At 44.4% G+C, this 23,386-nt stretch overlaps 1 long non-coding RNA gene across 1 annotated transcript; it reads right to left on the reverse strand.

Moving 5' to 3' along the window:
- Nucleotides 1-2,067: 2,067 nt before the first annotated feature.
- Nucleotides 2,068-18,353, reverse strand: LOC124045803. Its single transcript, XR_006840908.1, has 5 exons — nt 17,994-18,353; nt 16,315-16,495; nt 12,350-12,422; nt 3,904-4,336; nt 2,068-3,709 (listed from the first exon to the last, which is right to left on the reverse strand). It is a non-coding gene; the product is annotated as an uncharacterized LOC124045803 (long non-coding RNA).
- Nucleotides 18,354-23,386: the final 5,033 nt, after the last annotated feature.

The raw sequence follows: 23,386 nt of genomic DNA on the forward strand, positions 1-23,386 counted from the left end.
TGTTTTCACTATATATTTTACCTCTTGGGGATGTTATTTGAAAACATAATGTTAACTTTCACTGCTATGCGGATGACACACAGCTGTACATTTCAATGAAACATGGTGAAGCCCCAAAATTGCCCTTGCTGGAAGCATGTGTTTCAGACATAAGGAAGTGGATGGCTGCAAACGTTCTACTTTTAAACTCGGACAAAACTTGTTCTAGGTCCCAAGAAACAAAGAGATCTTCTGTTGAATATGACAATTAATCTTAATGGTTGTACAGTAGTCTCAAATAAAACTGTGAAGGACCTAGGCCGTTACTCTGGACCCTGATCTCTCTTTTGAAGTACATATCAAGACCATTTCAAGCACGGCTTTTTTCCATCTACGTAACATTGCAAAAATCAGAAACTTTCTGTCAAAAAATGATGCAGAAAAATTAATCCATGCTTTTGTCACTTCTAGGTTAGACTACTGCAATGCTTTACTTTCCGGTTACCCGGATAAAGCACTAAATAAACTTCAGTTGGTGCTAAATACGGCTGCTAGAATCTTGACTAGAACCAAATAATTTGATCATATTACTCCAGTGCTAGCCTCTCTACACTGGCTTCCTGGGCTGGGCTGATTTCAAGGTTTTACTGCTAACCTACAAAGCATTACATGGGCTTGCTCCTACCCATCTCTCTGATTTGGTCCTGCCGTACATACCTACACATACGCTACAGTCACAAGACGCAGGCCTCCTAATTGTCCCTAGAATTTCTAAGCAAACAGCTGGAGGCAGGGCTTTCTCCTATAGAGCTCCATTTTTATGGAACGGTCTGCCTACCCATGTCAGAGACGCAAACTCGGTCTCAACCTTTAAGTCTTTACTGAAGACTCATCTCTTCAGTGGGTCATATGATTGAGTGTAGTCTGGCCCAGGAGTGGGAAGGTGAATGGAAAGGCTCTGGAGCAACGAACCACCCTTGCTGTCTCTGCCTGGCCGGTTCCCCTCTTTCCACTGGGATTCTCTGCCTCTAACCCTACTACAGGGGCTGAGTCACTGGCTTACTGGGGCTCTCTCATGCCGTCCCTGGAAGGGGTGCGTCACCTGAGTGGGTTGATTCACTGATGTGGTCATTCTGTCTGGGTTGGCTCCCCCCTTGGGTTGTGCCATGGCGGAGATCTTTGTGGGCTATACTCAGCCTTTTTAAAATGTTTATTTTATTTTTACCTTTCTTTAACGAGGCAAGTCAGTTAAGAACAAATTCTTATTTTCAATGACGGCCTAGGAACAGTAGGTTAACTGCCTGTTCAGGGGCAGAACGACTGATTTGTACCTTGTCAGCTCGGGGGTTTGAACTTGCAACCTTCCGGTTACTAGTCCAACGCTCTAACCACTAGGCTACCCTGCCGCCCCTTGTCTCAGGATGGTAAGTTGGTGGTTGAAGATATCCCTCTAGTGGTGTGGGGGCTGTGCTTTGGCAAAGTGGGTGGGGTTATATCCCTCCTGTTTGGCCCTGTCCGGGGGTGTCCTCGGATGGGGCCACAGTGTCTCCTGACCCCTCCTGTCTCAGCCTCCAGTATTTATGCTGCAGTAGTTTGTGTCGGGGGGTCAGTTTGTTATATCTGGAGTACTTCTCCTGTCCTATTCGGTGTCCTGTGTGAATCTAAGTGTGCGTTCTCTAATTCTCTCCTTCTTTCTCTCTCGGAGGACCTGAGCCCTATAGAACCATGCCCCAGGACTACCTGACATGATGACTCCTTGCTGTCCTGTCCCCAGTCCACCTGGCCATGCTGCTGCTCCAGTTTCAACTGTTCTGCCTTATTATTATTCGACCATGCTGGTCATTTATGAACATTTGAACATCTTGGCCATGTTCTGTTATAATCTCCACCCAGCACAGCCAGAAGAGGACTGGCCAGCCCACATAGCCTGGTCCCTCTCTAGGTTTCTTCCTTTTTTGGCCTTTCTAGGGAGTTTTTCCTAGCCACCGTGCTTCTACACCTGCATTGCTTGCTGTTTGGGGTTTTAGGCTGGGTTTCTGTACAGCACTTTGAGATATCAGCTGATGTACGAAGGGCTATATAAATACATTTGATTTGACAATTCTAGCATCTTCAAAGTGAATCTTGGCAGAAATATTTTTATTTTTTGTTGTTGTTGTGTGGTGGCATCAATTTAGTTAGTACAGGGAAAACACTTGAGACAACCAGGGACACAGAGGGGAGCTAGAGTTAATGCCCAGTGAACAGACTCCTGACTGAGGAGTCTCAGTTGGAAAAGAGGCCAGAGAGTCAGACGGCTGGCTGGGAGTGGACCAAACTGACCTCTTGTCCCATCAACCCCTCCCCATCTCCCCCTACCTCTTTCCTCACTCCACTCTTTCCATTGCCGGGAGGAGAGACTGCCAGAGTAGTGAATCACACACACACAACCTAACATGTGTGCAGACTAATACATAAACACACACACACTCCTTCAGCAGCTCTATTTGTATGGAGGCACCCTAATTGAAAAACAGACTAAAAACAGTAGGCCTACTGTGTTCAAGACTTACCTTGTGGGAAATCCCCCAACCTACCATGATCCATCATTATAGCTACTAACCACTGTGCTGTACATACATCATCATTATAGCTACTAACCACTGTGCTGTACATAAATCATCATTATAGCTACTAACCACTGTGCTGTACATACATCATCAGCCAATACCTACAGTTAGACCAGTGGTCACCAAACTTTGAGTCAGAATAATCCTATGCAACATTAATCAATTAAAAACAGTACTGTAGCAATGAGGTATGTGCAGTAGGCTATAGGCCCAATACATTATCACTGCATATTGGCTTTGCTCGAATTGTCAATACATTGTTGTTGACCTTATTAAAAAAAAATATATATATATATAATTTATTTTCAACATTTGAGGTAGGCTGTACAGCTGCAGTGCTTGTTGTAGCGCAAGCAGGAAGAACCAGCATTGTATGGCTTATAAAAGTGTGGAATACAAAGTGTTGACAATGCTGAGTAAGAACTTACACATGAACTCCCCCATAAAACCACCATTTTGCTGTATTTGTTGACCGTCTCTCTAGTCAGGGTTTTAAAAGCTCACAGTATCAACCTTGCTGTAACTTTCTTTTATGTCTGCTACGTTACTGCAGACCCAGCAATCTGAGCCATCCGATTGGCCAGCGGTAGGCCTATAATGCACTTGATTTGTTCTCCGGGCCCCCCTGGGAAGGCAGAGTTTGCAGCTTCAGACACATGAAATGGTTCAAAATTTGAACACGTCGCCAGGGCAGCTGAATCGGGTACACCTACTGCCAACAGCACGAGATGAAAAATAGGAATGCAAGGCTTTATTGTTTGAGAGAAATATTTGGTGATCGACTAGGAATGTCCTGTAGATCATAGTTGGTATAGGCAAGTATAGGCACAGTACAGACAGACCGAGGAAAGGAAACACACACACCATTTTCTCACTGGTCAATAGTGAGGTAGGAATAATGTCTGCCAGAGTATTATATTTGGCTCGGATCACAACCATGTACAACTGACAGGGGCAGTTCTTCACAACCGTAGGCCAGAGACACAGACCATAATAATCTGGCGGAGAGGAGGATCAGGGCGGCTGCTTCTCAGTGGCCATGAGAAAAGTACAGCTCAGGAGAACAGGACACTTCCAACTGGCATAGACAGCCCCATACCACACCCTACTGACACACACAGCTGAGAGAGAGAGAGAGAGAGAGAGAGAGGGATGGCAGGCGTTTGGCAGGGCAGATGCTGATTTTCAGTGGCTCCAGAAACATGAGTCAGCAGAGAGAAGATCCAAACACTGTACTCCCTGACCCCAGGACACACGCCACTTTTACTACTACTACTTTACACAGACAGACACACGTACACTCGCTCTCCCTCACCTCTGTGTGTTGGTGGATGGGGAGTTCTTCAGTCTGTTGTGATGAATGGAGGGGGCTCCCAGCACCACAGAGCAGGGTGGGGTGATGAGCTGGTGGGGGCTGCCTGTGTGTGTGTGAGGGGCTTTCCCCCGCCGTTCCCTCGGCCACCCGAACCTGGAATACTGATCCCGATATTCCCAAGATTCCCCCGGCTGTCCTTGGCCTCCTCTCGTTCCTTCTTCCCTCGCTCTTTCTTGCTGAAGTGTGTTGCTGCCGTCCCTCCTGCTGTGGCAGGCCTTTCCTCCTGGACCTCCAACATGCTCTGTGTGTGTGTGAGTGAGTGTGTCTCAATAAGACTGTGTGTGTGTCAGAGAGAGTGTGTGTTTCTGTGTGAGGAAGAGAGTGGGTTTGTGCATGAAGTTTCCCCAAGGGGCTCTCACAGCCCTTGGGCACTCTGTGGAGAGAAGACAGAAGACAAATGTAAGGACACCTTTACAACAATTGTCATTGCTGTTACATGGTCATTGGTTATAACATTTGAAAATAATTATGTTGTGTATCATCCTTTCTGGTAGAAGTGATGGGAGTCCCTGAATGTGGTTGACTGGGGGAAACACAGAATACTAATGGAAGCTCCACTGACTGAGCTCTCAATTATGACTGCCTGGATTCTTATTGACCACAGAGCCCACACCGGTTCTTACACTGTGTGTGTGTGTGTGTGGGCGCACGCGTGTTTGCGTATGCATTCTATGATGCAGCAGTGTGTGTGTGTGTTTGCCTGTGAGTGCATATGCATTCTGTTGCAGCAGTGTGTGTGTGTGTGTGTTTGCCTGTGAGTGCATATGCATTCTGTTGCAGCAGTGTGTGTGTGTGTGTTTGCCTGTGAGTGCATATGCATTCTGTTGCAGCAGTGTGTGTGTGTGTGTTTGCCTGTGAGTGCATATGCATACTGTTGCAGCAGTGTGTGTGTTTGCCTGAGTGCATATGCATACTGTTGCAGCAGTGTGTGTGTTTGCCTGTGAGTGCATATGTATTCTGTTGCAGCAGTGTGTGTTTTATCCCCCTCTGGTAATGACATGAGAATCCACAGTGAGCAGCACAGTCAGATCACACTGTCATCCCGCAAATATTTAGGAACTCCTCCAAAACACTCATACTGTAACCGGCTCCAGAGATCCACGGGGGGGGGGGGGGCTGCTGGGACTGGAATTAACAGACAATCTCACACTGTTAGCTGCTCCTACATGGGCTAACACTACTGTACAGGGTTGAGTGTGTGTACAGCAAGAGAGAACTCCATAGGGACAGAGAGACCGACAGTGCTTTCAGAAAGTATTCACACCATTTCACTTTTCCACATTTAGTTGTTACAGCTTGAATTCAATTGAGATTTTGTGTCACTGATCTACACACAAAAGCCCATAAAGTCAAAATGGGCATTTTGTTTGCAGAAATGTTTTGGAAAACTTTTTTTTTTCTTTCTTTGAAATGTCTTGAGTCTATAAGTATTCAATCCATTTGTTATGACAAGCCTAAATAAGTTCAAGAGTAAAAATGTGCTTAACATATTGCAAAACAAATTGTGGTAATAGTGGTTAACATGATTTTTGAATGACTACCTCATACATTCAACCACTAAGACCAGGGAAGTTTTTCAATGCCTAGCAAAGATGGGCACCAATTTGTGAATGTGTAAAAATAGAAATATATATACACTTTTGAGCATGGTGAAATTATTAATTACACTACGAAAGGTGTATCAATACACCCAGTCACTACAGGCATCCTTCCTAACTCAGTTGCCAGAGCGGAAGGAAACTGATCAGGGATTTTACCATGAGGCCAGTGGTGATTATAAAATAGAGTTTAATGGTTGTGATATATATATATATAAATAAAAAACTGAGGATGGATCAACATTGCAGTTACTTCACAGTACTAAACTAAAATGACAAAGTGGAAAGAAGAAAGCCTGTACAGAATACAAATATTTCAAAACATGCATCCTGCTTACAACGAGGCACTTAATACTGCAAAAATGCGGCAAAGAAATGTACTTTTTGCCCTGAATACAAAGTATTGTTTGGAGCAAATCCAAACCATCACGGAGGACCACTTCATATTTTCAAACATTGTGCCGTCTGCATCATGTTATGGGTATGCTTGTCATCGGCAATAACTATATTAGTTTTTGGGGATAAAAATAAACGGAATACAGCTATAAGCACAGGCAAAATCCTAGAGGAAACCCTGGTTCACTCTGCTTTCCAACAGACACTGTTTCAGCAGGACAAAAACAATAACTTAAAACACAAGGCTAAATCTACACTGGAGTCGCATACCAAGACGACATTGAATGTTCCCGAGTGGCCTAGTTAGTTTTGAAATCGTCTTGAAAATCTATGACAAGACTTAAAAATGGCTGTCTAGCAATGATCAACTTGACAGAGCTTGAAGATTTTTTTTAAAGAATAATGGGCAAATATAGTCTACTGAAAAAATATATAAAATGCAACATATAAAGTGTTGGTCCCATGTTTCATGAGCTGAAATAAAAGATCACAGAACTGTTCCATATGCACAGAGTTCATTTCTCTCAAATTTTGTGCACAAATTTTTGTAACAAACCTGTTAGTGAGCATTTCTCCTCCACACACACACACACCATGTGACACTTGAATAAAGTCCACCTGTATGCAATCTAACTAATGATGTGACTTCTGAAGGTAATTGGTAGCACCAGATCTTATTTAGGGGCTTCATTACAAAGGGAGTGAATACATATGCACGCGCCACTTTCCCTTTCTTAGAATTTTTTTAAACAAGTTATTTTTTAAATTTCACTTCACCAATTTGGACTATTTTCTGTATGTCCATTACATGAATTCCAAATAAAAATCCATTTCAATTACAGGTTATAATGCAACAAAATAAGAAAAACGTCAAGGGGGATAAATACTTTTGCAAGGCACTGTATGCTGAGGAAAACCTAGTGTATTTACAAAGAAATTAGTTCTGCCTGAGCCTTAGAATAGCAAAACCACTGTCTTTCCTGTTGTAGCTAGATATACTCACATCAGTCTTACACACACACACACACAGCAGGAACTGTCAATCACCCTCTCCCTCCAATCACACACTAACGAGACGCTAAGTGGGCCGCTTGCTGACATTCCTATTAAACAGAACAAACACGCAGCACCCACCACACACACAAGCAACCACTAAAGCCCTGCTCACACTGGCAGTTTGAAGTGACTCAAATAAAAATGAATATCTGATTAGAATCTGTTATTCTTCCTGCCAAAAAGCACATGTAATCGGATATTTCAAGCCACAAATCTGATTATTGGCCATGCGGCTTGTGTCTAAACGGTCAAATCGGATTTATTTGTTCTTTAGAATGATATGGCATATTTTGTTGTGTTTTTATTTTTGTTGTACGTATGCCTGCTTATATTCATACAGAACAAGAATATAAACAATACATGTAAAGTGTTAGTCCTATGTTTCATGATCTGAAATAAAAGCTCCCAGAAATATTTCAAACACACAAATAGCTTATTTCTCTCAAATGTAGTGACCAAAACATGCACAATATGTTACATGTTTAGTGAGTTTGCAGGCCATGGAAGAAGTGGGACATTTTCAGCTTCCAGAAATTGTGCACAGATCCTTGCGAAAAGGGGCTGTGCAATATATTCTGAAACATGAGGTGATGGTGGCAGATGAATGGCACGACAATGGGCCTCAGGATCTCATCACGGTATCTCTGTGCATTCAAATTGCCATAGATCAAATGCAATTGTGTCCATAGTTTGTAGCTTATGACTGCCCATACCATAACCACACAGCAACATGGGGCACTTTGTTCACAACGTTGACATCAGAAAACCGCTCGCCCACACGACGCCATCTGCCCGGTAGAGTTGAAACCGGAATTCATCTGTGAAGACGACACTTATCCAGCATGCCAGAGGCCATTGAAGATGAGCATTTGTCCACTGAAGTCGGTTACGACGTCGAACTGCAGTCGGATCAAGATCCTGGTGAGGACGATGAGCACGCAGAAGAGCTTCCCTGAGAAGGTTTCTGGCAGTTTTGCAAAAATTCTTCATTTGTGCAAACCCACTGATTCATCAACTGTCTGGTCTCAGATGATCCCGCAGGTGAAGAAGCCGGATGCGGAGGTCCTGGGCTGCAGGTGAAGAAGCCGGATGCGGAGGTCCTGGGCTGCTGGTGAAGAAGCCTGATGCGGAGGTCCTGGGCTGCAGGTGAAGAAGCCTGATGCGGAGGTCCTGGGCTGCAGGTGAAGAAGCCGGATGCGGAGGTCCTGGGCTGCAGGTGAAGAAGCCGGATGCAGAGGTCCTGGGCTGCAGGTGAAGAAGCCGGATGCGGAGGTCCTGGGCTGCAGGTGAAGAAGCCGGATGCGGAGGTCCTGGGCTTGCAGGTGAAGAAGCCGGATGCGGAGGTCCTGGGCTGCAGGTGAAGAAGCCGGATGCGGAGGTCCTGGGCTGCAGGTGAAGAAGCCGGATGCGGAGGTCCTGGGCTGCTGGTGAAGAAGCCGGAGGTCCTGGGCTGCAGGTGAAGAAGCCGGATGCGGAGGTCCTGGGCTGCAGGTGAAGAAGCCGGATGCGGAGGTCCTGGGCTGCAGGTGAAGAAGCCGGATGCGGAGGTCCTGGGCTGCAGGTGAAGAAGCCTGATGCGGAGGTCCTGGGCTGCAGGTGAAGAAGCCTGATGCGGAGGTCCTGGGCTGCAGGTGAAGAAGCCTGATGCGGAGGTCCTGGGCTGCAGGTGAAGAAGCCGGATGCGGAGGTCCTGGGCTGCAGGTGAAGAAGCCGGATGCGGAGGTCCTGGGCTGCTGGTGAAGAAGCCGGATGCGGAGGTCCTGGGCTGCTGGTGAAGAAGCCGGATGCGGAGGTCCTGGGCTGCTGGTGAAGAAGCCGGATGCGGAGGTCCTGGGCTGCTGGTGAAGAAGCCGGATGCGGAGGTCCTGGGCTGCTGGTGAAGAAGCCGGATGCGGAGGTCCTGGGCTGAAGGTGAAGAAGCCTGATGCGGAGGTCCTGGGCTGCAGGTGAAGAAGCCTGATGCGGAGGTCCTGGGCTGCAGGTGAAGAAGCCTGATGCGGAGGTCCTGGGCTGCAGGTGAAGAAGCCTGATGCGGAGGTCCTGGGCTGCAGGTGAAGAAGCCTGATGCGGAGGTCCTGGGCTGCATGTGAAGAAGCCGGATGCGGAGGTCCTGGGCTCCAGGTGAAGAAGCCTGATGCGGAGGTCCTGGGCTCCAGGTGAAGAAGCCTGATGCGGAGGTCCTGGGCTGCAGGTGAAGAAGCCTGATGCGGAGGTCCTGGGCTGCAGGTGAAGAAGCCTGATGCGGAGGTCCTGGGCTGCAGGTGAAGAAGCCTGATGCGGAGGTCCTGGGCTGCAGGTGAAGAAGCCTGATGCGGAGGTCCTGGGCTGCATGTGAAGAAGCCGGATGCGGAGGTCCTGGGCTACAGGTGAAGAAGCCTGATGCGGAGGTCCTGGGCTCCAGGTGAAGAAGCCTGATGCGGAGGTCCTGGGCTGCAGGTGAAGAAGCCTGATGCGGAGGTCCTGGGCTGCAGGTGAAGAAGCCTGATGCGGAGGTCCTGGGCTGGCGTGGTTACGTGTGGTCTGCAGTTGTGGTGCCGGTAGACGTACTGCAAAATTCTCTAAAACGACATTGGAGGCAGCTTATGGTAGAGAAATGAACATTAAATTCTCTGGCAACAGCTCTGGTTGACATTCATGTAGTCAGCGTTCCAATTGCATGCTCCCTCAAAACTTGAGACATCTGTGGCATTGTGTTGTGTGACAAACTTTCACATCATAGAGTGGCCTTTTATTGTCCCCAGCACAAGGAAGCACCTTTGTAATAAGCATGCTGTTTAATCAGCTTCTGGTGGTCCTTCTGTAGCTCAGTTGGTAGAGCATGGCGCTTGTAACGCCAGGGCAGTGGGTTCGATCCCCGGGACCACCCATACGTAGAATGTATGCACACATGACTGTAAGTCGCTTTGGATAAAAGCGTCTGCTAAATGGCATATATTATTATTATTATTATGATGTGCCACACCTGTCAGGTGGATGGATTATCTTGGCAAAGGAGATATGCTCACAAACAGAGATGTGAACAAATTTGTGCCCAATTTGAGATAAATACGTTTTTTGTGCGCACAGAACATTTCTAGGATATTTTATTTCAGCTCATGAAACATGGGACCAACCAACACCTTACATGTTGTGTTTATATTTTAGTATATAGAGTTAGATACAGTACAACTATATACACACACACACACACACACACACAAAGAGCAGCCCCAGCAAAACAAACACGTATATGGTAACGGATAATCAGAGAGGTTCCTCTCACACTATTAAACTAGCTGATCAGTTAAACAACAAATGTGCTTCTTCAGTAAAGAGCCGCTGATATAAAGAGTGATTTCCACATTTAAAAAGAGGCAACTTAATTAAGTTTTGAAGTGCAGGTTTTTTTTTTACACAGCTTGCACACAAACACACACTACCCTCTCTTAGCCCCGCTGGCTGTAAATGGCCTGCAGATGTTTCAGCCTCATTTATGCAAATCCAATATCGCAGCTCAGCCACAAGAGCAGTTGTGCTCTCTCCCTCTAAATCATTTTAAACACTATTTGTTAACACTCTCCCTTGCTTTTCTCTCCTCTGCAAGACTATGATTCACGCACACACACCACACACACACACACACACACACACACACACACACACACACACACACACACACACACACACACACACACACACACACACACACACACACACACACACACACACACACACACACACACAGCTAAACCTGGATAACCACTGGAACGGCATATTAGACACACTAGTCTTGCACAATGAAAACATATTTACATGTAGCATGTGTCAACCTAGCCTGGATTTTATACAATGCAATAGCACCCCACACACTCCAATTTCAACTGTAGGTACACACACAAGACAATAAAGACAGAAAATACCTTTGACAGACAGAACACAGGCGATAGCAGAAGGAACATTCATCAGTACACTATGCAGCTCCCAGTTCATTTCACTGAGTATTCTAGTCCTTCCAACCAACATGTCTGAGACAGGGGGATGCCTTCCTCTTCCTGCTCTGATTGGCTGACAGCTGACACCTGGGATCTCACCTGTTCAGGTTACTTCCTGTACCCGGTGCCAGACAGACAACACGCCCTGGAGATAACACACACACGGAACGCACAGAATTCTTGGAACTCAGGATAACGGCTAAATATAGCACTGTGACGCCAAGGGAGAGGTTTGTGACATACAGGTAACTGCCAAAATAACGGAAACACTTGAGTAAATGAGGGATACAACGTATATTGAAAGCAGGTTCTTCCACACAGGTGTGGTTCCTGGTTTAATTAAGCAATTAACATCCCATCATGCTTAGGGTCAAGTATAAAAATAGTTAGTGCTATCAAGATCATTGGGAAGTCCCTAACCATAACCATTTCAATGGGGTAGGGGATGTCCCAAGGATCCCGGATAGCATGTACCGAATAAAAATGCTGGGTAGGCCATTATTTTAGCTACCATGGATTTGCCCACATTTAAATACAATGCCCCCCCATCCACAGGGGAAAGGGTGGTCACTGAATGTTATGCTCAAACAGCCCAATTGAACACTTTTGGGAGATTCTGAGACAGCCCTTTCCACCACCATCAACAAAGCACCAAATTATGGAATTTCTTGTGGAAGAAGGGTGTAGCATCCCTCCAATAGAGTTTCAGACACTTGTAGAATCTATGCTGAGGTGCATTGAAGTTGTTCTGGCTCAACACCCTATTAAGACCCTTTATGTTGGTGTTTCCTTTATTTTGGCTGTTACCTGTACATAGACAAACACATTCATACGCAGACACACAGTTATGAGTGAGCTCTTGTTCCTTGTGAATGTGAGCCATGTCAAATGTTTACAGTGAACTCTTCGACTGTTCCGCATACTTAACTCACACATTATGTATGCGTAGGGGCGCCTTGTGGTTAGAGAGTTGGACTAGTAACCAAAAGGTTGCAAGTTCAAATCCCCGAGCTGACAAGGTACAAATCTGTCATTCTGCCCCGGAACAGGCAGTTAACCCACTGTTTCTAGGCCGTCATTGAAAATAATAATTTGTTCTTAACTGACTTGCCTAGTTAAATAAAGGTTAAAAAAATATTATCATCGGCTTTAGCGCACACACACGTCTTTCTCTCTCTCTATCGCTTTACCCATCAATGTGCCTGACTCTAACCATGTTAAACTCAACATATCTAGCTAGTAATGGCGTCTTATAAAGAAAGACTTGCTGTAGTGATGCACACCGGCATCCAGGGCCCTCACTCTCCTCCCCACTGTTACGCTGTAATGTCATGTTTAGGACATGACTATGATCACATCACTCACCATGTCCATCATTGTCATGATATAGATGTGGCCATCCCTGCAACGGGAAGAGAAACGTGTGTTACTCCAAAACCTGCAGGCAGAAGAGACGGAAAAGGTTACACGAGACACACAGCTGACTCACGACTGACACATCTGCTGTCTGAGCCTGGGCACGGTGCCATGTGTGTGTGTCAGCCAAGCGGGCAGCAGGACTGGCACTCAGCAGCTCTTCTGCTGCTCTGATCTCTGGCTCACACACTTCATCACACATTATCCCTCTCTACCTCACTCACACCCCTCTCTGTTTCTGTTTGAGGGTGTAATATAATTAGTAATATAATTAGTAACATATGATAATACAAAGCACACACTATCACTTTCCTTAACACACACAGTTATATCCATCTCAAATACGTGTACACACACACAAACAGCACAGAAGTTGATAATAGACTGAAGTATAATCATTCTTTGTTTATTCATGGAGTAGGTACTATACGTGGAGAGATATTGATCTGATGGTTTCTGACTGCAACTCCAGTGCTTTCAACACACTAGCTCCTGTCTCCTCCCCCCTTTCCCCTCCCTCAGCCATGTTCTCCTTCCCTCCCGCAGGTCGCTCCCACACTCCGGCCACATTCCTCCATAGCTCATGCCGTGAGGACTCCCTGCGGCTCAAAGCATTGTGGGAAATCCCAACAGTCGAAGGGAGCCTTCGGAGGCCCTGTGCCCCACAGAGACAGACAGAGGGAACACACACTCCTCTCTACTCCCAAGGAATTGGGTAGGCCCGGCTAAATGTTGGTGACATTGAAATAGCGCAATGCAAATATTTTAAAATATTTCCATTTGATGTGCAAAAACGACTAAATAAAATGTGTTGGTGCGTTACACACATATAAACATTCCAGTCTATCAAACAAAACATTTATGATGGTTTGTCGTACAGCTGGATATGGTGATGTTACATTTATGTGGTCCACTTCTATACTGTACACCTCCCCTCCACCCAATACTTTACTGGTGAGCAGGAGGAGCATGTAGTAATGCCTGAAAGAGAGACCATGTAATTGATTAGTGATCCTGGGGAATGGGAGGCGCATGGGGACAGAGAGCAGATTTAGCTGAGCTCAGAAACAAAACATGCAATGTGGCCTGTCTGGTGTCTCACACACATTACATACTGCACATACACGTCTCCAATAAGGTCCTACTGACCAAACGTGTACAATAAATGGTGTAGAGGTCATATTTGTGCAAGTAATTATTATCTTTGATGATCACAAATTCACACACACAACCTTTTCTTCTCCAGCCCAACATTAGCACTGTGGAGAGAACATGAGTCAGGGTCTGTCCCTGAATTAACCCACTTTAACCTGGTGTTTCATTCCCATGGGATTTTTAAAATACTGGCAAAGACCTGTCCAATTAAATGCACAGGCAGCCCCAGAACTACACACACAGCATTCGGAAAGTATTCAGACCTCGTTTCAGCCTCATTCTAAAATGTATTAAATTGTTTTTTTCCCCTCTCATCAATCTACACAATACCCATAATGACAAAGCAAAAACAGGTTTTTAGAAATGTTTGCAAATGTATTATAAATAAAATACTGAAACATCACATTTACATAAGTATTCAGACCCTTTACTCAGCACTTTGTTGAAGCACCTTTGGCAGCGATTACAGCCTCGAGTCTTCTTGGGTATTACACTACAAGCTCGGCACACCTGTATTTGAGGAGTTTATCCCATTCTTCTCTGCATATCCTCTCAAGAGCTGTCAGGTTGGAAGGGGAGCGTTGCTGCACAGCTACTTTCAGGTCTCTCCAGAGATGTTCGATGGGGTTCAAATCCTGGCTCTGGCTGGGCCACTTAAGGACACTCAGAGACTTGTCTCGAAGCCGTAGGGTCATTGTCCTGTTGGAAGGTGAACCTTCACACCAGTCTGAGGTCCTGAGCACTCTGGAGCAGGTTTTGATCAAAGATCTCTCTGCACTTTGCTCCCTTCATCTTTCCCCTCGATCCTGACAAGTCTCTCAGTTCCTGCCACTGAATAACATCCCCAAAGTATGATGCTGCCACCACCATGCTTCACACCATAGGGATGGTGTCAGGTTCCTCCAGATGTGAAGCTTGGCATTAAGGACAAAGAGTTCAATCTTGGTTTCATCAGACCAGAGAATCTTGTTTCTCATGGTCTGAAAGTCCTTTAGGTCCCTTTTGGCAAACTTCAAGCGGGCTGTCATGTGCCTTTTACTGAGGAGTGGCTTTCTTCTGGCCACTCTACCATAAAGGCCTGATTGGTGTAGTGCTGCAGAGATGGGAGAGCCTTCAAGAAGGACAACCATCTCCACAAAGGAACACTGGAGCTCTGTCAGAGTGACCATCGGGTTCTTGGTCACATCCCTGACGAAGGCCCTTCATCCCCCAATTGCTCAGTTTGGCCGGGCGGTCAGCTATAGGAATTCTTGGTGGTTCCAAACTTCTTCCATTTAAGAATGATGGAGGCCACCATTTTCTTGGGGCCCTTCAATGCTGCAGAAATATTTTGGTACCCTTCCCAGATCTGTGCCTTGAAACAATCCTGTCTCTGAGCTCTACGGACAATTCCTTCAACCTCATGGCTTGGTTTTTGCTCTGACATGCACTGTCAACTGTGGGACCGTATATAGACAGGTGTGTGCCTTTCCAAATCATGTCCAATCAATTGAATTTACCACAGGTGAACACCAATCAAGTTGTAGAAACATAAAGGATGATCAATGGAAACAGGATGGACCTGGGCTCAATTTCGAGTCTCATAGCAAAGGGTCTGAATACTTATGTAAATAAGGTGTTTCTGTTCATTATTTTGAATACATTTGCAAAAATGTCTTCACCGGTTTTCACTTTGTCTTTATGGGATATTGTGCGTGTATAGTGATGAGGGAAAAAATGTTTTAATCCATTTTAGAATAAGGCTGTAACGTAACAAAATGTGGAAAACGTCAAGGGGTCTGAATACTTTCCGAATGCACTGAGAGAGAGAGAGCGGAGAGGGAGAGGGAGAGAGAGAGAGAGAGAGAGAGAGAGAGAGAGAGAGAGAGAGAGAGAGAGAGAGAGAGAGAGAGAGAGAGAGAGAGAGAGAGAGAGAGAGAGAGAGAGAGAGGAGAGAGGAGAGAGAGACGGGTTGGTCTGCAACGTCACAAAAAGGATGCGCATGGATGTGGCTAGAAGCGTTGCTATGATTCTGAACGGTCAGATAGCTAGCAATAACAGCACGAGGCCTTGTGGTGACAAGAAGTCCTGTGGGAAATCGTAGGTGGATTGTTTCAGCTAGTTGTATCTTGTTATTGATGCCATGTCTTGTTATGGGGTGTTTTGACAGATTTAAAAAAATATATCATGTAGATGTAAGCCCAAGGAAGAATTGCAATTGTCATTGAATACTGCATTGTTGGGTTTAGCGCTTGCAAGAAAACCATTTCACTGTACTTATGCATGTGACATGAGAACTTGAAGACCCCAGGAAGACCTCATCTTTCAAGCTGAAGCACATGATGCATCTTTACCTCTCTCTAAACACACATTTCTCTCCTACTGTTTGACCCCAAGATTTTTACTTGAAAAGCCACAAAGTAAACAAAATAGAAAACATTTGGCCAATTCACTCAGGAGAAGAAAAAAAAATAGAAAATTGTCCTTAATACATCCGTATCCATTTCATCCTGTCATCTTCCTTGCTGTGGTTTTTGGTAAACACTGTGGATTAGATGACAGTGTGGATAGTTTTCTCAGGCAGAAAGCTTTGACCCTCCAGTGTCCTCAGTATGTACAGATCACAGATAGTGCTGCCAGCCCAGCCCAGAACAATCCAGCCCTGAGTCAGCCCTACTCACGGCCTTGAATGTTCAACAGGCATTGAAGCAGGCAAAGGTAGTGTGTGTGTGTGAAAGAGACAGACAGATACAGACAGAGTATAGTGATTGATAGGTTACCTCGGTTGGTCCCCAGCCCCCTCAGCAGGGCCTCATATGGAAATACAGCCCGGGGGTCCTCAGAGTCACAACCTTTGAACCCTGACTCCTCCCACTCAGACAAAGACAGGCTGAAGGCAGGAGTTGATCCTTGCTCTGTCACTGGCAACACCCTCACAGGTCACTGCAGCCAAACACACACCTAAGAGAGACAAAGTTTTACTCAACATCCAATCATTTTGACTTCTGTTGCAAAAATACTTGTAACACTGCCAGGAGCAATACAACAGCAGCAATTACTCAAATGTAAACTAGTTCAGCCCCTCTTCAGTAGAATAGATTATATCTAGGAACTAGTTATCCCTCTCTAGAACTAGCCTACGGTAGTTCAATGATTAAATGGTCTCCAGCCTTAGTCCTGGAGAGATACAGGGTGTTCAGAATTGTATTTTCTTCCAGACCAGAATTATTACAACTTCACAAATCAACTTATCAGTAATAGTTGTATTAGTTGATTCAGATGTGTTGGGCTGAAACAAAATAAGCACCATCCAGGGCCAGGGTTTGTGGTGAATACTGGATTAGAAGAGAAAAGACTTCAGTCCAGAAGGGACATATTAGGGTTCAGGGTAAGCAGGTGTGTGGACTCTAGCCAATCAATAATATGAATTCATCAATTACGTGCCTGGGAGAAACAAACCACAACACTTGACACACACACAGTCATGCAATGCCACTTAATAATATATCTGGCCTTGGTTAGTTTAAATATCTGGCATCCTGACTGACATCACTTGATTTCAAATGTCCCAATCGCAGAGGCTACAACCAGATAGAGTAATGTAGAGCTGGCACTGTAGTAATGCGGTAAACTAGCTATACAGTTATAGCCATAAATACACCGTAAAAAATATATATATAATTGTAGGCCTAGTTTGCAAACGAGTGAAAAACTCCTGAAACAAACGAAATAAGTGACCCCATGAAATCTCAGCGTCTCACTGGCTAACGTTTTGCGTCATCAGTATTTCAGGGCGCTCCAAACTCCAACTTTTTCCTCCTAAAATAAGTTGTTCCTGTTTCGCCCAAGAACTGGGGGAAGGGAATACTACAGCTCTCTCACACAGCCCCGGCCAGCGCAAACAAAGTCGGGCCCGAGAGGGGGGCTCTCACGGCGGTTGCCACTCGCCACAACCCTGCTTGTCCAAATCAGCGTCCACAGACAGACAATACTTAAAAAGGGGAAACATTATAAGCTTTGTCTAATAGAAAAATATAGCCACTCCCACGACAAGCAGTGTTACATTTTCAACTTCAGTACAGTAACAATGTAAAATGTTATCGTCACCGAATTCGCTTGATCTCAATAGCACGTAGGATAGGTTCTCTGTGTGGATAGCCTAATAGGGTAGGCTACTAAGGATAGGCTAGGCTATACGTTTGTTAGGCCTATAGTGGACCTACAATAGCCTACGCCTTTTTCAAGCAAATATAAATTGTGTTGTATATTGCTTGCGCCGAATTGTATTGAAGAATGTGCCACATGCATGCTGCACCGTAGGCTATTTTCATTTTCGAGAAGCAAGATTGGTACTCCAGTAAAGCGTAAAAAGCCATATTCCTCCGCGCGTAATATCATATCCTGTCAACGTTGTGTGGAATTATCCTCCGTAATCACAAGAAAAAGAAAAAAGAATCACCGTTGATGAGAAGAAACGATCTTTCCTTGTCAGACCGGGTACGCTGGGTTTTGTGGCCATCCTTCGGGGACAGAGGTAGGTAGAGCGGATACTGGACTGAGATGTCCCCGGGAGGAGGACCCCCGTGTAGCCTTGCCAGGAGGTGAGCGGCCACAGCGACACTTTCCCCGAAAACTCACCTGGAATAACTCATCGGGCTTGCTTCGCTTAGTAGGCTACGTTCTATAGTCTAATTGTAGCGATGAAATAGCTACATTATTCGACCAATGTTATAAACATAAATGTCTACCCCCCCTTTCGCCGTAGCTTCCAGCGGTCCTACTACATTATATCCATAACTAAGATTTCCTGCTGTCTCCCCCGCACGTCCCAGCGTGTTGGTTTAGTCCGAATTCTATGTAGCAATTCTAGGTCAGGTCTATGTGCCAGTGAGAATGTAACTGTCGGAGAAGGGGACAAGAAATGCCGTCTCAAGACAGAAAACGGGCAAGTAGACTTTTGAAAATTAGAATATTCAACTGGTTTGACGTGAAACCCATTAAACTGTGTGTACGTAGGCTACACATATTATACCATTACCTGCACAATAAAACACACAGCATTCATCGCTGACTGTATGTAGCATTTTGAGTCTATCCTCATTAAGAATCTACTTCAACCAAAATCCCTCGTCTCCCCTCCTTTCTTGCAATGTCTTTTCATTTGAATCCTACACTCGGTTGAATCCTACTCACAGAATCCTACACACAGTTAAATGTGTCTACATCTGGTAGACACATTGATTCAATTATTAAAGTGTCAAAAAGTCTGACAGAGAGGGAAGGTGATATTAAGAAAAGAGTGACTTATAAAATATGCCTATACCAAAAGAGTGACTTCTAGGATATGCATATATGAAAAGAGTGACTTCTAAGATATATTTTTACCAAAAGAGTGAAGAAGATAAGTGTACATTTCTCCATAATACATAGCCTGCACAAAGACGCACACACCAACAAGATGTAATTTCCCTTCTAAATGTTACATTTTATGGATGAATGACACACATATACACTCAACTGTGCACAAACACACCAATTTATTAAAACCCCAGTTGTTATAATTAAACATTTGGATTACATTTGAAATGTACTGTATCTTGATTACATATTGAAGAGCACCACTCTCAGATTGCTTGTGCTTAATGTTTCTCTTCTCCTATGAGGCCCCTGACAGCCCCCTTCCCCCTCTCTTTCTTAGTGTGTGTGTGTGTGTGTGTGTGGGTTCTGATGGACCAGATGATGATTGTTGTGCAGAAAAGTGAGGTAATAATCCTTGCATTTTTTTACCCGTGAGGCTATGGCAGAGATTATTCCTGAATGACTATCTACACTTAATTAGCATCCTGTGTGTGCATAACATATTACTTGTCATGTGCAAGACAAACCCTTATCACATAATACCATTGCAATAACATTATATCAACCTAACCACATCCACCAAACCATTCAACAGCTGTTGTACTGTGAGAGTGACAGGGGAGAGTTGTCCTAATACCCATTATTCTCTACCAGCAATCTGACAGACAGAGAGCGAGAAGACAATCCCACAATATAAAAAGTGGGACAATGCTTTTGTTCATCTGGAGTGCTTTTACTGATTGGAACGATTCAAAATGATGCTTTGGTTCGTTCAACCTATTAAATTTGTATGAAATCAAATAACAAATTTGACAGATCAATGTGATTTTTAAAATGCAATGACCGCTTCTAAATCGCTTTCACCACCTCAAGGCATGCACATTGAATAGCAGTGGGGGCAGTGTAGCAGCAACAGCCTATTAGAAGAGTTGGAGGCGTGGCTTTCAGTTTGTTCTTTTTGCCCAATCATGAGAGTGAATGTCATTCCAATTAATGTGGTCTATTATAGTCATTATTCAAACTAATTTTGTACACTGTCTGCATCTAAGGATACAAGTGCATGTGATATTAAAGAGCCCATAAGGTTTCTATGTTAAAGGAATACTTTTGCCCAGTATGAATAATTTGAATAATTTGTCCAGTATGAAGGAAGTTTCATGAGCCAATGCTAACTATTGTTAGCACAATGACTAGAAGTGTATGGTTATCTGCTAGTACCCATAGACTTCCAGTCATTGCACTAGGGCTGGTTAGCAAACTGCACGCAGGGACATAAAAATGTTATCCACGAGTTGGTAGGTTTGGTAATCATCAAACAAAACATTTGGCATTGAATCATATATTTTGTTTCAACACATATTCTATTTTCAATTGAGAAAACCTAGCTAACTAATTTACTTGTAAACAGTTGAAGTGTTTTTTTTACAATGCATGGTTTTAGAGGAGAAATAGTAAACAACAGAGCTGAGAGAAATGCCAGGGCACTTCAGAACTCCACAACAGCACATAGGACACAGCCAATTCAATTATTGAAGCAGCCTGTTGATAGTGCTATAAAATAATCCACAACAAATAACACAGAGATGGGAGTGGATGGTGAGTGGATGAGTGAAGAGGGTATCTGTACAGGGGAACACAGACTGCAGGACAGGGGTCGTGTCTTGTGTCAGGGTTGGGTTTCTTTGTCATGAACACAGAAATGATGTCATATAAGAGAGGGAAGAGCCAAGTGAAACACGGAATTCAGAAACAAATCCAGAGATGTTCTGTGTTTGACTGACATTCTCAGATTCACTCGCTGTCCTTTTATACACAGATACAGACAAGTGAACAACAGAAGCTAAATAACAGAAGCTCCCCTGGGTTCTTAGACTAGCGCTGCATATTTGTGACTTTTGACCGAGGCCATGGTTATATTAGACATGTTGCTGCATGTTAGTGCCGATCTGTGACAGAGCATAAAACTGTATACAGATCTCTCTCTTTCTCCCCCTCTGGATTTACACTAAGTGTACAAAACATTAGGAACACCTGATCTTTCCATGACATAGACTGACCAGATGAATCCAACGGAAAGCTATGATCCCTTATTGATGTCACTTGTTAAATCCACTTCAATCAGTATAGATGAAGGGGACAAGACAGGATAAATAATGATATTTAAGCCTTGAGACAATTGAGGCATGGATTGTGTGTGAGTGCCATTCAGAGAGTGAACGGCCAATACATAATATGTAAGTTCCTTTGAGCAGGGTATGGTAGTAGATGCCAGGCACATAGGTTTGTGTCAAGAACTGCAACGCTGCTGGGTTTTTCATGCTCAATATTTTCCCATGTGTATCAAGAATTGTCCACCACCCAAAGGACATCCAGCCAACTTGACACAACTTTAGGAAGCATTTGAGTCAACATGGGCCCTGTGGAATGCTTTCAACACCATTTAGAGTCCATGCTCCAAAGAATTGAGGCTAGTCTGAGGGCAAAAGAGTGGGATGCAACTCAATATTAAGAAGGTGTTCTTAATGTTTTGTGCACTCAGTATAAGCCTAGACTGTGTGTGTGTGTGTCTGTGTGATAAGTCCACTGTTTAGTAACAGCAGACTGGCAGTATTCCCAGACTGGGATGCATTAGACATGCACACTAGCAGAGCTTTCCAGGCCGCTGTTCTGACTCTCCAGCGTTCCCACTCTGGCTACTTCATAGGCTGAGAAGTTGGAACACACTTCGGAAACAGGACAACAGGCTCCACCTCCTGTCCTAAACTCAAACAAAATACGTATCATATATTTAGATTGTAAGTCGCTCTGGATAAGAGCGTCTGCTAAATGACTTAAATGTAAATGTAAATGTAGATATGGGCCTACGTACATAAAAATTGGTGGAATACTTCGGTGATTCCTTGACTGGTTCAGTGTGTGTGTATTTGTTGGTGTAGGTGTACGTTCATGAGTGTTGTGGTCTGTTATATATGTGTCTGATCGGTCTTTGTCTCGGTCTGACTATCTATATTTGTACTGTGTGTGTGTGTGTGTGTGTGTGTGTGTGTGTGTGTGTGTGTGTGTGTGTGTGTGTGTGTGTGTGTGTGTGTGTGTGTGTGTGTGTGTGTGTGTGTGTGTGTGTGTGTGTGTGTGTGTGTGTGTGCGCGCGCGCGTGTTTAAGCAGGACACCAACATTGACTCTTATCACATTACCATCTACATTATTTAAGGCTTTAGTAAATTCTGCTATGCAGGGAGACATGCTGTAGACACACTGACAGGAAAAGGGGGCGGCGGAAGAGAAAAGGAGAGAGAGATCTTCTTATTAAGGACCTATAGAGAACAGTACTCACGCTGCTGCTCTCCAAGACGAGATGAGGACATACTAATCGATGACCTATTCACGCCCCAGTCTGCCCAGTGAGGGGTCTTCAAGGATCCGCCATACATGATGGGATGAGGCGGTACCCGGTCCTTGCACTGCTGTTCCTAAAAGAAGCTCGGTTGGCTACTCCACACAACATGAAAAGGGGCTTTATTGTCAAAGTAGAGGGATTTTTCCTCACCAACCAACACAATGGCTCTCATTTCAATGCCCCTTCAATACAGAAAGACACAATAGACATAAAGGGCCCAAAACACCTCATCTTTGCTAACAGAAACCCATCTATAGCCATGCCTGTATCCTCAGACTAGTCCCTGCTGTTGATGTTTTGGTTCTGGAGGTATTGGATTTGTTTAGTGAGTTCATTAGCGTATTCTGCAGTGGTGAGAGCAGCCTCACTCAACAGGGTTATCAAAATACTGAGACAGTGAGCTCACTCACACACCGATGAGGTCACACACTGGAGCTCCGCTGTCAGACCAATCATCAGGCAGCCATTATCATGGTTTGCAGTGTTGCTATGAGTAACAGTCAAGCAACACTACAGAGATCCTCACTGATGGTTAATACAGAATCTTCTATTCTATTTTACAGTTGTCCTGGATTCTACAAGCACTAGGCCTATAAGATCCACTCTGGGGAGATTCTGCTTTATTGACCTTTCTCCCTTCTTTCTTTCTCAAACTGTTGAATTTGAATCCATTTCACTGTTATGTGTCTCTTCAAATTGAAAATACTCATAGCACTTTTTCACCAACAGTCACATGAATTGAAATGGATTTTTATTCCTTTGCTCTCATTTACAGTTTCTCTCCATCCTGCTTTCCTTCCCCATCCCTCTCTTTGTTGAGTCTCTCCCAGCAGTCTTTTGTGTCTGTTCTGTTCCCCTCGGCAGGTACAGTGCCTTCAGAAAGTATTCATACCCCTTGACTTAATCCACATTTTGTTGTATTACAGCCCAAATTGAAAATGTATAGTTTTCTCACCGATCTACATACAATAAATACCCCATAATGAAAAGTGAACATTTATTTTATGAAATTGTTGCACATTTATTAAAAATGAAGTACAGAAATATTGAATTTACCAAAGTATTCACACCCCTGAGTCAATACTTTGTAGAAGCACCT

This window comes from Oncorhynchus gorbuscha, linkage group LG01 (assembly GCF_021184085.1).
Source record: "Oncorhynchus gorbuscha isolate QuinsamMale2020 ecotype Even-year linkage group LG01, OgorEven_v1.0, whole genome shotgun sequence".
NCBI classification, from domain to species: Eukaryota; Metazoa; Chordata; class Actinopteri; order Salmoniformes; family Salmonidae; genus Oncorhynchus; species Oncorhynchus gorbuscha.